This window comes from Gobio gobio, assembly GCF_949357685.1.
Source record: "Gobio gobio genome assembly, chromosome: 3".
Classification (NCBI taxonomy): Eukaryota; Metazoa; Chordata; class Actinopteri; order Cypriniformes; family Gobionidae; genus Gobio; species Gobio gobio.
In genome coordinates, this window is record NC_137099.1 from 20,525,400 (window position 1) to 20,538,243 (window position 12,844).

The 12,844-nt window shown below is 36.4% G+C and overlaps 1 long non-coding RNA gene across 1 annotated transcript; it reads right to left on the reverse strand.

Annotated features, from left to right (window-relative positions):
* Window positions 1–6,556: 6,556 nt before the first annotated feature.
* Window positions 6,557–12,554, reverse strand: LOC307123813. Its single transcript, XR_013816212.1, has 4 exons — window positions 11,745–12,554; window positions 10,837–10,886; window positions 9,316–9,416; window positions 6,557–6,737 (listed from the first exon to the last, which is right to left on the reverse strand). It is a non-coding gene; the product is annotated as an uncharacterized lncRNA (long non-coding RNA).
* Window positions 12,555–12,844: the final 290 nt, after the last annotated feature.

Genomic DNA, 12,844 nt, shown 5'->3' on the forward strand with positions numbered 1-12,844 from the left:
GACAGAAAAGCTCTGATTGGGGGATTTAATTACTGGCAACCGCAAGCAAGAACATTCGAATGCTCCTCTTTCCCACCTCCAACAAAACCAAAGACTGCTTTTTGTTCAAGTTTTTATTTTTTAAACTACATTTTAGTTTCGTCTTTTTTCTTCAGTGATATTGCATGTTTATATAGTCACAATAATCGTTTAAGGAGATTGTGTCATCTCGTCTTGTCTTGGTCATGGAAAAAAGTCGTCAATGAACATTTTTCGTCATATTTTAATTAACGAAATTGAGACTAGTCAGAGCAAACTAACAATTTTGAATTAAATTGTTGTGGTATCCGGTTGTAGATAAACATCAACCATGCCTGTTGACAGCTCTTTTCTGTGGGAAGGGTATGAAAAGTGCTCACATCCCCTTCACAGCCTGGAACATAACATTTATATCCATGATCTGCCGTTTTCACTATATTGTCCTCATCTTCACAATGCCTGCAGAACTTGATTCGGCCATGGAGGTCCACGTTAATACTGCCTGGCCTTGAACATGGGCTGGTAGGCTTTATGCAAATTTGGGGAGGCGTAAATATATAAATATACACAAGATTACATACACTGTAAAAAATGTAAGGCCTCTCCAATTCAAAATTTTATATTGACCGATCACATCTAAATTTTTCAGTTGAACAAATTGATTTTCTGTGAATTCATACAATTTAATTCACAGAAATTCAATTTGGCCAACTGAAAAATGTAGATGTGATCAATCACTAGAAAATTTTGAATTGGAGAAATGTTTTACAGTGAAACTGTGAGGTTGGTCCAATTAAATATTTTAAATTGTAGTAACAATTATTTATTTCTCACTGCCCCAAAAGACAAAAAATGACTAAAAACATAAATATATTAAGCAAAATTAACACAGACAACAGGATTGACATTTTATCACATTACTTTATTAACAAGTAAATTCCAACACAGGATATTTGGTGAAAATACCTTATTTTCAATAAGGAAAAACTCTGAATATTCAAGAAGTCTTCTGCATAACAGGATGTCTTAATGTGGTGAAGAAAACGCAGCACTGCATAGGATAAAAACCTGCAAATAAAAATAAATCTTTAACATTAATGGCAAAGTTTCCCTGCATCACATCTGGCAAATGAAAGAACAGAAGTTCTTCATTATATAATGAGGATGAGACGACTGAATGGACGGATAAGAAAATCACAAGCTTGACGTGTTTGATATTAAAAGGCAATAACTTAAGCCCTGAAAGAGGTCGACGCCAAACGTAATCACCGTGTTCAACGGTCGCATGCCGCTTATATATCACACAACTGACTTAATTTACTTATTATTTTAGACATATAAGACATGAGGAAAATAAAACTATTGGCTACCATTAGACAATTATGTGGTAAACGAGAACACACTCATGAAACCAATGAATGCATGAACTCGTGATTATACAAAATGTCTTTTAAATTTCATTCCGGGTCATGAAGCAAAACTCTGGAGAATAATGTCAGTGCTCAATACTCACCAACGTCTTGTGACGGTGAATATCTCTATTCTCTTGGGAATGTTTGTTTCGGTCTTCAGTTCAGCACCGGCTGGTTTGGCTCTGCAGTCTGGTCGCGCTCGCGCTCCCCGCATTTGAAATCTCCACATGAACGGTTATCCTCCAGCGCATTTTGCATATGCGTATACAGTTTTTCGGACGTAGGACTTGTTCATCCAACATGGATTTTTCACTTCGACTTCATAGATTGACTGAGCACAATTAAATATGTTCGGTGAATATACAATTTTAATTTTGAGTGAAAACCTTAAGCTATGATTAGCACAATGCATCTTTTTGCATGGGGATAATTATTTGGAAGTCATTTATTGGGCCAATATGTAATGATCAATTTTCACAATTTTTCCACAATTGTTTTTTTTACAGTGTATGAAGGAGGAAACAATGGTGTTTGAGGCTCATAGTATGTTAGTTCCATGTAGAGAACTCTTATTATTCAACTATTCTGAGTTTTCCATTGTAGGGCACCTTTAATATAACTTTCAAAAAAGTCCAGTTCAAGCATTACAGTCACTCATCAACAGCAGCTGTCACAGTTGCTAGACGACAAGAACAGTGCTCTGTAGGCTAGACCATCCCATTTAACAATGCTCAATCCAAACTTTGTCTTTGAAGTCTGAGTCCTTCGAAGGATGCACCCTTTGAATTGGGACACAGCCCTTGTCTCTGTTTTCATTCTCTTTCTGTTTCCCTTATCTCCATTGTTATCTCGTTAGTTTCCAAAGTTACCCTTTTTTGGTACTGTGTCAACTAATTGTCATCCTCTGTTCATGGTCTTGTGTTAATATTTTGTACTAGTGTTTCCCGTTATTGCTCCTTGTGTTTACTGTCAGCTTTTTATTTTTAAATTCATAGATGTTAATATTGGAAATTTTAATTACATATTGGCAGAGTAACTTTCAACTACTAGCCAATGTCCCTTATAAAAGATGCATAAATTTTGTCACCTTATTAGAAAATGGAAGATTATGGGGAAAACCAACCTATCATAAGTTGTATAACATCCTTATTTTAATCTTATCCTGTTTTTGCTTCAAACATCACATGGATGGTGAAAAATCCATTAGGGTGTTTTTTATGGAAGCAGCAGTGTGCTGATATTTTTTCTTAGGTACTCTTACTACCATATAAGTGGTATTACCATTACAATACATCCAATAACAAAGCATGAGGATGCATTTGATTGTCAAAAAACGATTCACGAAGGTACCAATTTATGTTGACACATACAAGTATTGAGCAGAGAGGATTTTTTCTTTTCCCCTTCAGTATACAAGGCAGAAATTATTCCATTTCTTCCTCAGTACCTAATTAACAATCCATCCATGTGCCACAGAGACAAATGAAAGCCGTTTCTTGCCTGCAACAAATATAAAACGACCTCTATATGGTTCCTTTCAGAAACAAATGCTCCAATCACATTTATCAAGCGCCTCTTGCATTTACATATTTATATTGGCTGTGTTTGCTAGCACTGGGATGCCATAACTCAACGTGTAAGCGGTGAATTGTTTAATAACAGAGAAACACGGCCCTGCATATTGCAGGAGTGTGAACAGGAATATCAGAGCAAATCATATTTTACTTTCCGAGGAGAAAAATGAGAATCAACATGATGAATCTGCTGAAATGATAATTCAACAGTGCAACCATGCCCTTTATAAGAGCTGGCAGAAAATTGAGCAATGCTCGATGGATAATCTCAGAAAACCTAAGTATCCATGGTATTCTGATAGCACACGCCATATTTCTAACGCCTAAAAAAACATGGAGAAACAGAGGCAATCTTATTTTGATTGCTTTTTTTACAGTTGATTGTGGGCAATTTATGGTACAGGCTCAATCTATTTTCACCTGTAATGTACTTTGATCTTCTTCACGGTCAGGATTCAGCAAATCATCTGGGAATGACTGAAGACACTTTACAATAAAGGTGCATGATTCAACCTACCTTGCTAATGCCTAATTTTTTTGGATGGCAAGCTTGACGATGATTCTCTCGAGGAATTTCTTTGATTGGAAATAAAGCTAAATGAACCATTTTGTCCTGAGTCAGTATATTCAAAGTACATATATATATATTTTTTGTTGCTATTTCTGTTGTTTGATGTCATCTGTTTAAGGTGGTGTACTTGGACACTTAAAAAAAAAAGTATATTGCAGAATCATTCAACTGTTTTTGCCCTTAAAATGAAAGCCTTAAAGCGGAATCCAAAACAACATTTGACACCACTGATTTTCATTGTAAGGACGGAAAAAAACCTTACTGACTCGGACCATGTTCATACTGAATAAACATGTCCAAAAAATATTATGTGAAATGAAATTGCATCTGCAAAATAACTACTTTACCCTATAAAGCCTAGTGTATCATATTTGATACTAACATTTCTAAAGCCTCTACTTTAACAACATGATCAAAATATTGGTGAAAGACCTGTTGTCCACAATCCACATATCCTCTGTCACCTTTTAGTCATCTATACTGTTAAAAAGCTTACATTGATTTACATTACGATATATATATATATATATATATATATATATATATATATATATATATATATATATATATATATATATATATATATATATATATATATATATATATATATATATATATATATATATCAGGCATAACATTAGGTGAAGTGAATAACACTGATTATCTCTTCATCACGGCACCTGTTAGTGGGTGGGATATACAGTATTAGGCAGCAAGTGAACATTTTTGTCCTCAATTTTGATGTGTTAAAAACTGGGCAAGTATAAGGATTTGAGTTTGACAAGTCCCAAATTGTGATGGCTAAACTACTGGGTCAGAGCAGAGTCTGCAGTGGTCAGTATCAAAAGTGGTCCAAGGAAGGAACAGTGCTGAACTGGCGACAGGGTCATGGGCGGCCGACATAATAATATGTTTATTCAATCCAATCGAGCATCTGTGGGATGTGCTGAACAAACCAGTCCGATTCATGGAGGCTCCACCTCACAACTTACAGGACTTAAATGATCTGCTGCTAACATCTTGGTGCCAGATACTACAGAACACCTTCAGGGGTCTAGTGGAGTCCATGCCTCAATGGGTCAGGGCTGTTTTGGCAGCAAAAGTGGGACATACATATACATATCTATGTTTCACACGTTCGCTTTGTAAACAATGGGGCGGTACTTCCGCCTACGTCCAGCGTGACCTTTCCAATGTGATTACGTAATGCCTGGCGCACACAAGCACAAGATAAACAATTGTGGTTAAAAATTATATACAAGTATATATAAGTATTTTGGTTACACTTTATTTTCCACTTTAAACATTCTACTAACTATAAGTAACTTTGCAACTACATGTCAAAACTGTCATTAGAGTATTAGTTGACTGTCAGTAGACTGGTAGGTTATGGTTAGGTGTTAGGGTTCGGGTTAGTACAATAAGTTGAATTGTAGTTGCCAAGTTACTTATAGTCAGTAGAATGTCTGTTGGGGGACCAACAAAATAAAGTTTTAGTAAATATTAAGTAGAAAGTCTACAAATACTCTAATGACAGTTAGTTGACATGTAGTTGCAAAGTTACTAGAATGTCTAAAGTGGACTATCAAAATAAAGTGTTACCAGTATTTTTATTAAATTTTTTAGAAAATGACATATTTCGCTAGATAATACCCTATTCCTCAGCTGGGATCGTACAGAGCCCTTTGAAGTACTTAAAAGTAAAGCCCTTTGAAACTGCATTGCTTTGGACCTTCAACATTTTGATTACCATTGAAATACATTATATGGAAAAAAATTCTGAAATGTTTTTCTCAAAAAACTTAATTTCTTTTCCACTGAAGAAAGAAAGACGAGATGAGTAAATTATCAGGAAATTTTAATTTTGAAGTGAGCTAATCCTGACTACAAACAACAAAACCCCCTAAGCACTCAGGAAGAAATACATACACATGCACATGTAGAAAAAGAAACAGCACAGGTGGCTTGTTAGGATATATTAGACTCAAATTGACAAGTGTGAGAGACCTCTGTAACCCAGTTAGAAGTCACTTACACATATACACACACAAAGTGAACGGGAACACGGGTGTAATGCACAGAAAAAGCTTAATTAAGCCTCTGCAGGGTTGTTTTTTTGTTTGTTTTGTTTTTTGTCTGTGGATGTTTAACAGGGTGTGCAGTCCGTCTACTGTCATAATCTGATTTTACATCAGGTAACGTTTAGTTTATTATCCTCTGAAGACACCTGAAATCATTCAAAAGTTTTGGGGGACAGTTACAAAAGAGTTGACAATGCGTCCCAAATGGAGAAAATGGTCCCCAAACAGAACATCTGTGTCTCTTCAAATATTATTTATTAATATCCTCAATTAAACTGCCAAAGACACCTCAGGCATTTTGTGTGTATGTGCATTAAAAAAAGACTGGAAATTAGGCCACTATTCAGTACTTGGAATAGGTTTTTCCTTGAATCTTTTGATTCAGTTCATGAACTGTTTAATTGTTCATGAATCGGACTGATCTGGTTCTGAAGATCAACTCAGTGACTCGATTATCTGTTCCTACACTGTTAGACATTTTATTGTATTTTTGCGGTAACTTACTGGCAGCACTATTGCCAGTAAGTTACTGTAATTGCCCCTTTACAGTAGCTTACCTGTAAATGTGTTTTACAGTATGATGCCCTTACCGTAATTTAATTTTACAGTATGATGCCCTTACCGTAATTTAATTTTACAGTATGATGCCCTTACCGTAATTTAATTTTACAGTATGATGCCCTTACTGCAATTTCATTTTACAGTATGATGCCCTTACTGCAATTTATTTTTACAGTATAATAATTTTTACAGTAATTTTACTGTAATTTATTTTACTTTTTATTTTACAAAATATGCATATGTTAATATGTTATTACTTTATTTTGAATATTTTACATGAATGCAATAAAATAAATAATACATTTAATAAATTCCAAATAAGAGACTTGAGTCCATGTACATCAGTATATTTTTTATTCACCGTCACAATCAATTACAAAAAACAGAAAAAAAATAGAGAACTGAATTCATTACAACAAATCAAAGCAGAGATCATGACGATATGGCAACAAAAAGTATGAACAAAATACCCCAGTTGGTCTTGGCTGGCCTCCCTACTGGTAAACTACTGATGGCTGATCTGAAACAAAACAGAGGGAAAATGTGTGAGAAATGGTTTATCTCATCTAAATTTGTTCATGGACAGATGAGGTAACAACTTGTGCAACAGCAGTTATTCATAGTTATACTTGTTATATTATTATTATTCATAGTTATACTTATATTATATATCTCTATCCCGAGGACAAGCGTGCGCGCTCTGGAGATTATCATGTGAAACGCAACAATACCCAATCAGAAAGCAAGCTGCTGACGGAAGACACCTCCCTCCAGCTCACGCTGGAACATGTAAAGGCCATGTTCACACCATCTCCATTACTTCATCTAAACATTCCCCCCCCCCCCCCCCCCCCCGCAAATTTTCTTTAAAAAGCATTCCATACACTATCAGGGTATATACAGAACTTCTTAAGTTGAATTTAATACCTTTTACTACCTTTTTTAATACCTTCAAAATATTTTTTAATACCAGCACGACTTCAAGCTGCAACTATAGTAGCGTAAATGAAATATCTTTCCAAATGGAATAACATATTGCATCACAATGTAACGAGGTCATTTTAACTTAACATCAACTGCCCACAGAGATGAGAATAGAAATAAAGACAGAAGAGGAAGGAGACATCTTCTTCATAGTTCGTGCAGTGTACAGAGGGAAACGAGAACAATTTCACGGCGCAATATAGATTTTTTTTCTTTTTCGTTTTAAATCATGAAGGCGAGTCAGTGGATATCACACAAAAACGTAATGTGTGCGAGAGTCGGTGAAGTCTCAAACCTGGTCAATTATTCACTACTGAAAGTGAACGTAAAATCTGACAAGCTTTCGGCGCATATTCTCACAGAGACAAGAGATATCTCTTTATTTATATAAATCTGCTTTAACATATGCTGATAACGTATAGCCTACAACTGTCTGAATTTATATTCTTAATATTTCTCTTTTGGCCCATATTGTGAAACAAATTAGAAGAGAAGTATAGGCCCATTTCGTGTTAAACAAGTTTTTTTTTAAATAAAGCTGCTCTTACTTTCTGATAATACTGATATTATTGTAGTGTTCTGACATATTATAGACTGATAATCATTTTAATTATAGGCCTATAATTCCTTGTTTAATTGTGCAAAATGTATTTAAATAATGAGGAGTAAGCTAATCTATCTATTCTTTTATTATGCAGCATGTCGGTTGTGCATTGATGCATTATGAAATTATCACGGGGGCAAATTAAATGTATTATCAATTTAATAATAAAAGTAGGCCTACCCTAATAATAATAATAATCATTTATATACATAAATAGTAAATGCTAAATCTTCACTCATACAGTGAGCAGACAAGTCGCGCTCGAGGATCCGAGCCATGGTGTGAGCACATAAACCGTGAGCTTTGGCTTTACATCGCATGCGATCGTACAGTGTGAGTAGGTAACCTTGCTGAAATCGCACAGAAATCGCACAGTGTATGCCAAGCTTTAAGCAACTTGCATATTTCGAAACAGCTCTTCAATGCCATAGATTCAAATTTAAAGAGTGGTGTTTAGTTGCAAGGTCTAAACACCACAGCACCTCAGCTCGCAATGTAGCGGTGGTGATAGGGCATAGCGTCTGCTGTCTGCCGTCTGTCACGCACTGTTGATGATGCTGCTAGACTAACGTTAGGCTACTGGCAGTGGTTTGAATCGGGAGAGCAGTCGGGGTTGAGGGCAAAGCAGTGGAGGTTGAGGTCGTTGATGCATCTGTAGCACAGAACATTGGTATGGGAAGCTGCTCGCTACGTCCGTGCATCCTAGCTTGGTGCGATTTGACGCCATTCACCCCCACCCAGGTTATATTAATTGTCTTCTTGCAGACGTGGCAATAAGCCTCGCGGCTGTTGCAAACTACTGGCCTAAGCCAGACTTTAAATTGTGAGTCCTCCAGCCAGAGGTCCGAAAACTTGCATTTCCCCATGCTTTAATTACTGAATGGAAGCGAGCTCGAGGTACATGTTTGTCAGCAAGCCAGCCGCGGACCCAGTTTGTTTCAGCGCGCGCGAACGAACACCACCTCACACGATATCGCGCAGGTCCTACTCTAAACATATAAATAAATCCACGCGAATTTTAGAAAAAAAAGGCCTGTCCTTAACACAAATTGAAAATTTATCTAAAAAAAATTGGGCTCGAAAATGTAATACCTCGTCAGATGACGTTTAGTACTTTTTACTACTTTTTAATGCCCTTAATTTTGGCTAATTTCATTTACTACCTTTTACAACCCCGCGGACACCCTGACTATAAGAGCAATTTCATGATATGATATACTTCATATCACCTGTGGTGTGGTAGTCAAACGTCACCTCCTGCTCAACTGACATCTTATGCTGCCTTCACGTGCTATTGGAATTACTGAACTAGTTTCCTAGTTAAAAAATTGGACATGAACGCCCTCTCAAGTCAAAATCTGAATGTGATGAGCTCGTAATCACAACTTCAGAAGTGGGAAGTAGGAAATTTCTAGCACATGAAGGCAGCATAAGACGAGGTTGGCTGAAAATTAAAAGATAAAAGTCTCTCAGAAATTGCAAATAATTAAATACTTGCACCTGTACATACTTGCATGATTAGTTTTTAGTTCAGGTTTTAGTTGTAGTCCAGCTTTGTCCGTTTCTCTATTCCTCAGTCTCTCTGTTTTCTGGTCACTGGTTGGATATGATCTGCATATAAAATAATGTATACATATTTTGGTAGCACTTTACAATAAGGTTGTATTAGCTAACATTAGTTAAAGGGTTAGTTCACCCAAAAATGAAAATTCTGTCATTAATTACTTACCCTCATGTCGTTCGAGACCCGTGAGTCCTCCGTTCATATTTGGAACACAAATGAAGATATTTTAGTTGAAAGCTGATGGCTAAGAAAGGCTTCAGATAGGCCTCCATTGGCATTCAGTACATTGACACTTCCAAGATCCATGAAAGGCACTTAAAACGTCGTTACAAAGTCTATCTCACCACAGTGACTCTATAATAATTTTACGATGCGACGACAATAGTTTTTGTGCGCAAAAAAAAAATCTAAATAACATCTTTATCCAACTTGTTCTCGACTTCCGTGTGTGCCTCCACGACGCATGCGCGAGAATATTACGCAGATCCGGCGTTCGGACACATGACCCAGAAGCGATTTGTTTACGAGCAGAGGAAGACGCGCGTGTCTAAGATGTTGAATTCTACATTGATCGTGCTTTAGGTCTCGGCGTAGTTCTCAAAATGGGGCTTAAGTGTGTATTTCATGGATTCCCGAACGCCGGATCTACGTCATATTCTCGCGCATGCGTCGTGGAGGCACACACGGAAGTCGAGAACAAGTTGGATAAAGGTGTTATTTTGATTTTTTTTTTCGCACAAAAACTATTGTCGTCGCATCGTAAAATTATTATAGAGTCACTGTGGTGAGATGGACTTTGTAACGACGTTTTAAGTGCCTTTCATGGATATTGGAAGTGTCAATGTACTGAATGCCAATGGAGGCCTGTCTGAAGCCTTTCTCAGCCATCAGCTTTACACTAAAATATCTTCATTTGTGTTCCGAATATGAACGGAGGTCTTACGACATGAGGGTGAGTAATTAATGACAGAATTTTCATTTTTGGGTGAACTAACCCTTTAATGCATTAGTTAACATGAACTAACCATGAACAACACCTCTGTTCAGCATTAGTTAATCTTTGTCAACGTTAGTTCATAAAAATCCAGCTGTTCATATTAGTTCACAGTGCATTAACTAATGTTAGCAAGATTTTAATAATGCATTAGTAAATGTTGAAATTAACATTAACAAAGATAAATAAATGCTTTATAAGTGCAGTTCATTATTAGTTAATGTTAACTAATGTAGTTAACTAATGAACCGTATTGTAAAGTGTTACACAAATTTTTAAGTGCATACAATGAATCATTTTTAATTACTTTGTCATGTTATGCAGTGACATATCCCACATGAGACTAAACAGTCACAACAAGATAACAAATAGATGCCAAGTAGGAAATGTAGGCAACAAGTATTTTTGAAATAATAAAATGTTATGCATTAAAAGACGTTAATCACATAATGTTAGTCAAAATATATACTTACAAAGCCAAAGATGATCAGTGCTGTGGCTCTTTCTGGGGTGTTGTTAGCTCCTGTTGACACAAGAGAGAAAAATAAGAAATTTTCATTAATGTTTATTGACTAATGGTGCCTAAATGTTATGCACATGATAATTCACAGATATAGGATGACTGCTAGATTGACCACTTACACAATCAAATGACTATCAACACTGAAAAAAGAGAGAAGACAATAATAGAGCCTACAGTGGCATGTAAAAATGAATTCATATGAAATAATATAATAAATAAGAAGCCACAATGAACATACTTGAACTAATTATTATTTTACTTGAATATATATTAATCCTCTGGTGTATACACTGGCGTAAATGTTCTATTTTCGAGAGAGAGAGAGAGAGAGAGAGAGAGAGAGAGAGAGAGAGAGAGAGAGAGAGAGAGAGAGAGAGAGAGAGAGAGAGAGAGAGAGAGAGAGAGAGAGAGAGAGAGAGAGAGAGAGAGAGAGAGAGAGAGAGAGAGAGAGAGAGAGAGAGAGAGAGAGAGAGAGAGAGAGCGGGCGCGCGAGACAGCCTTTGACACCGCTCAGGCGCTAACGTTCCTTCAAATGGCGTCACACACATTTAACTGTCAACGAAAATATGTAACTATAACTGGCCGTGAAAAGACGGAAACCATTGTTCGCGTAAATACAACATTTGGTACATAATGTACAATGCAGGTAACAGTTAGTCAATTGTATGCAAATTTAATGGGTTATGAAAGCGGTTCTTGAGGAAAACGAACAGTTCCCCGAGACTGTCATATAGTAATAGCAATTCGATATTATTATTTACTTTCTTCATGTATGTAGCTATATTTAATGGATATTGGTTTACGTTTTAAAAGTATCAAAGACATTTGTGATAAATTTGTCAAATAAAAACTTCTTACCTCAGGAAAGCTCGCAGCTGGTGTCTGGCGATCCGATCCACAGGCAGGGACGTCCGTTATGCGCGCACTCGACACAAACCTCATTTGCGCGGGCTTGGCACGCGAGTAAACAATTTAAATTGTGTGAGGTGTAAGCAAAGTTTATAAATATATTTTTTAAACATTTAAAAATTACATTTATATCACCACACTTGTACTGGTATTACTCTGGCATTAAAATAATAATAAATAAAATAAAATTACGGATCATGAGAAATAAAATGCTAACAGTAGGTGTGTGTGTGTGTGTGTGTGTGTGTGTGTGTGTGTGTGTGTGTGTGTGTGTGTGTGTAGCCTACCGTTAGCATTTTATATCTCATGATCCGTCATTTTATTTTGCAACGTACATTTATAGCCGAACAATAAACAAGTAATGAAACTTAACTTTGCCCTCAGCCTAAACGATTTGCCAGGGAACAAATTATAGATCCATGAGAGCAAATATGGGCCGTTAAATCTCCACAAGACTAATTATAGCTGGAGACGCCACAGAGACATCAGAGCCAGCGGCAGACGTCAGAAGGACTGGCCGAGGAAAGTCTACTCTCGCCGGGTAAACAAGCGCTGAACGCCGCTGACTCACTGGAGCTCACATCTCCGAAAACACCAGATAAAATGTTAAAATAGGCACTCTTCTTATAAATAAACCACAGATTTGAGCTTTAAACAACTACATTACCGACTGAAAAAGTCTTAAAACTACGTTTTGTCACACATTAACAGTTTTAACACAAAAAGACGTGTAAACACAGCCCATGTCAGTCATTTCTCAACGAGACGAGCCGCTGGCAGAAGCTCCTCCTATGAGGCGAATTCGAAATACATTTATAACACTAATACTTTACTCTATTTATTCTATACTCTATTTTTTCCTCTTTTTGAAAGTTGTGAAATCACTATTGTGGAGTTTTTCTTTTGCTATTTGAGCAATTGGGCACACAAAAAATATATAATTATTGTATTCTCTCATTCACCACTATACAATTTAACCCAACTATGACGACTTCTGCTCTGAGAAACCCGAAAATGTGAAAAGGGTAGGAGAAAATACTAAATATAAA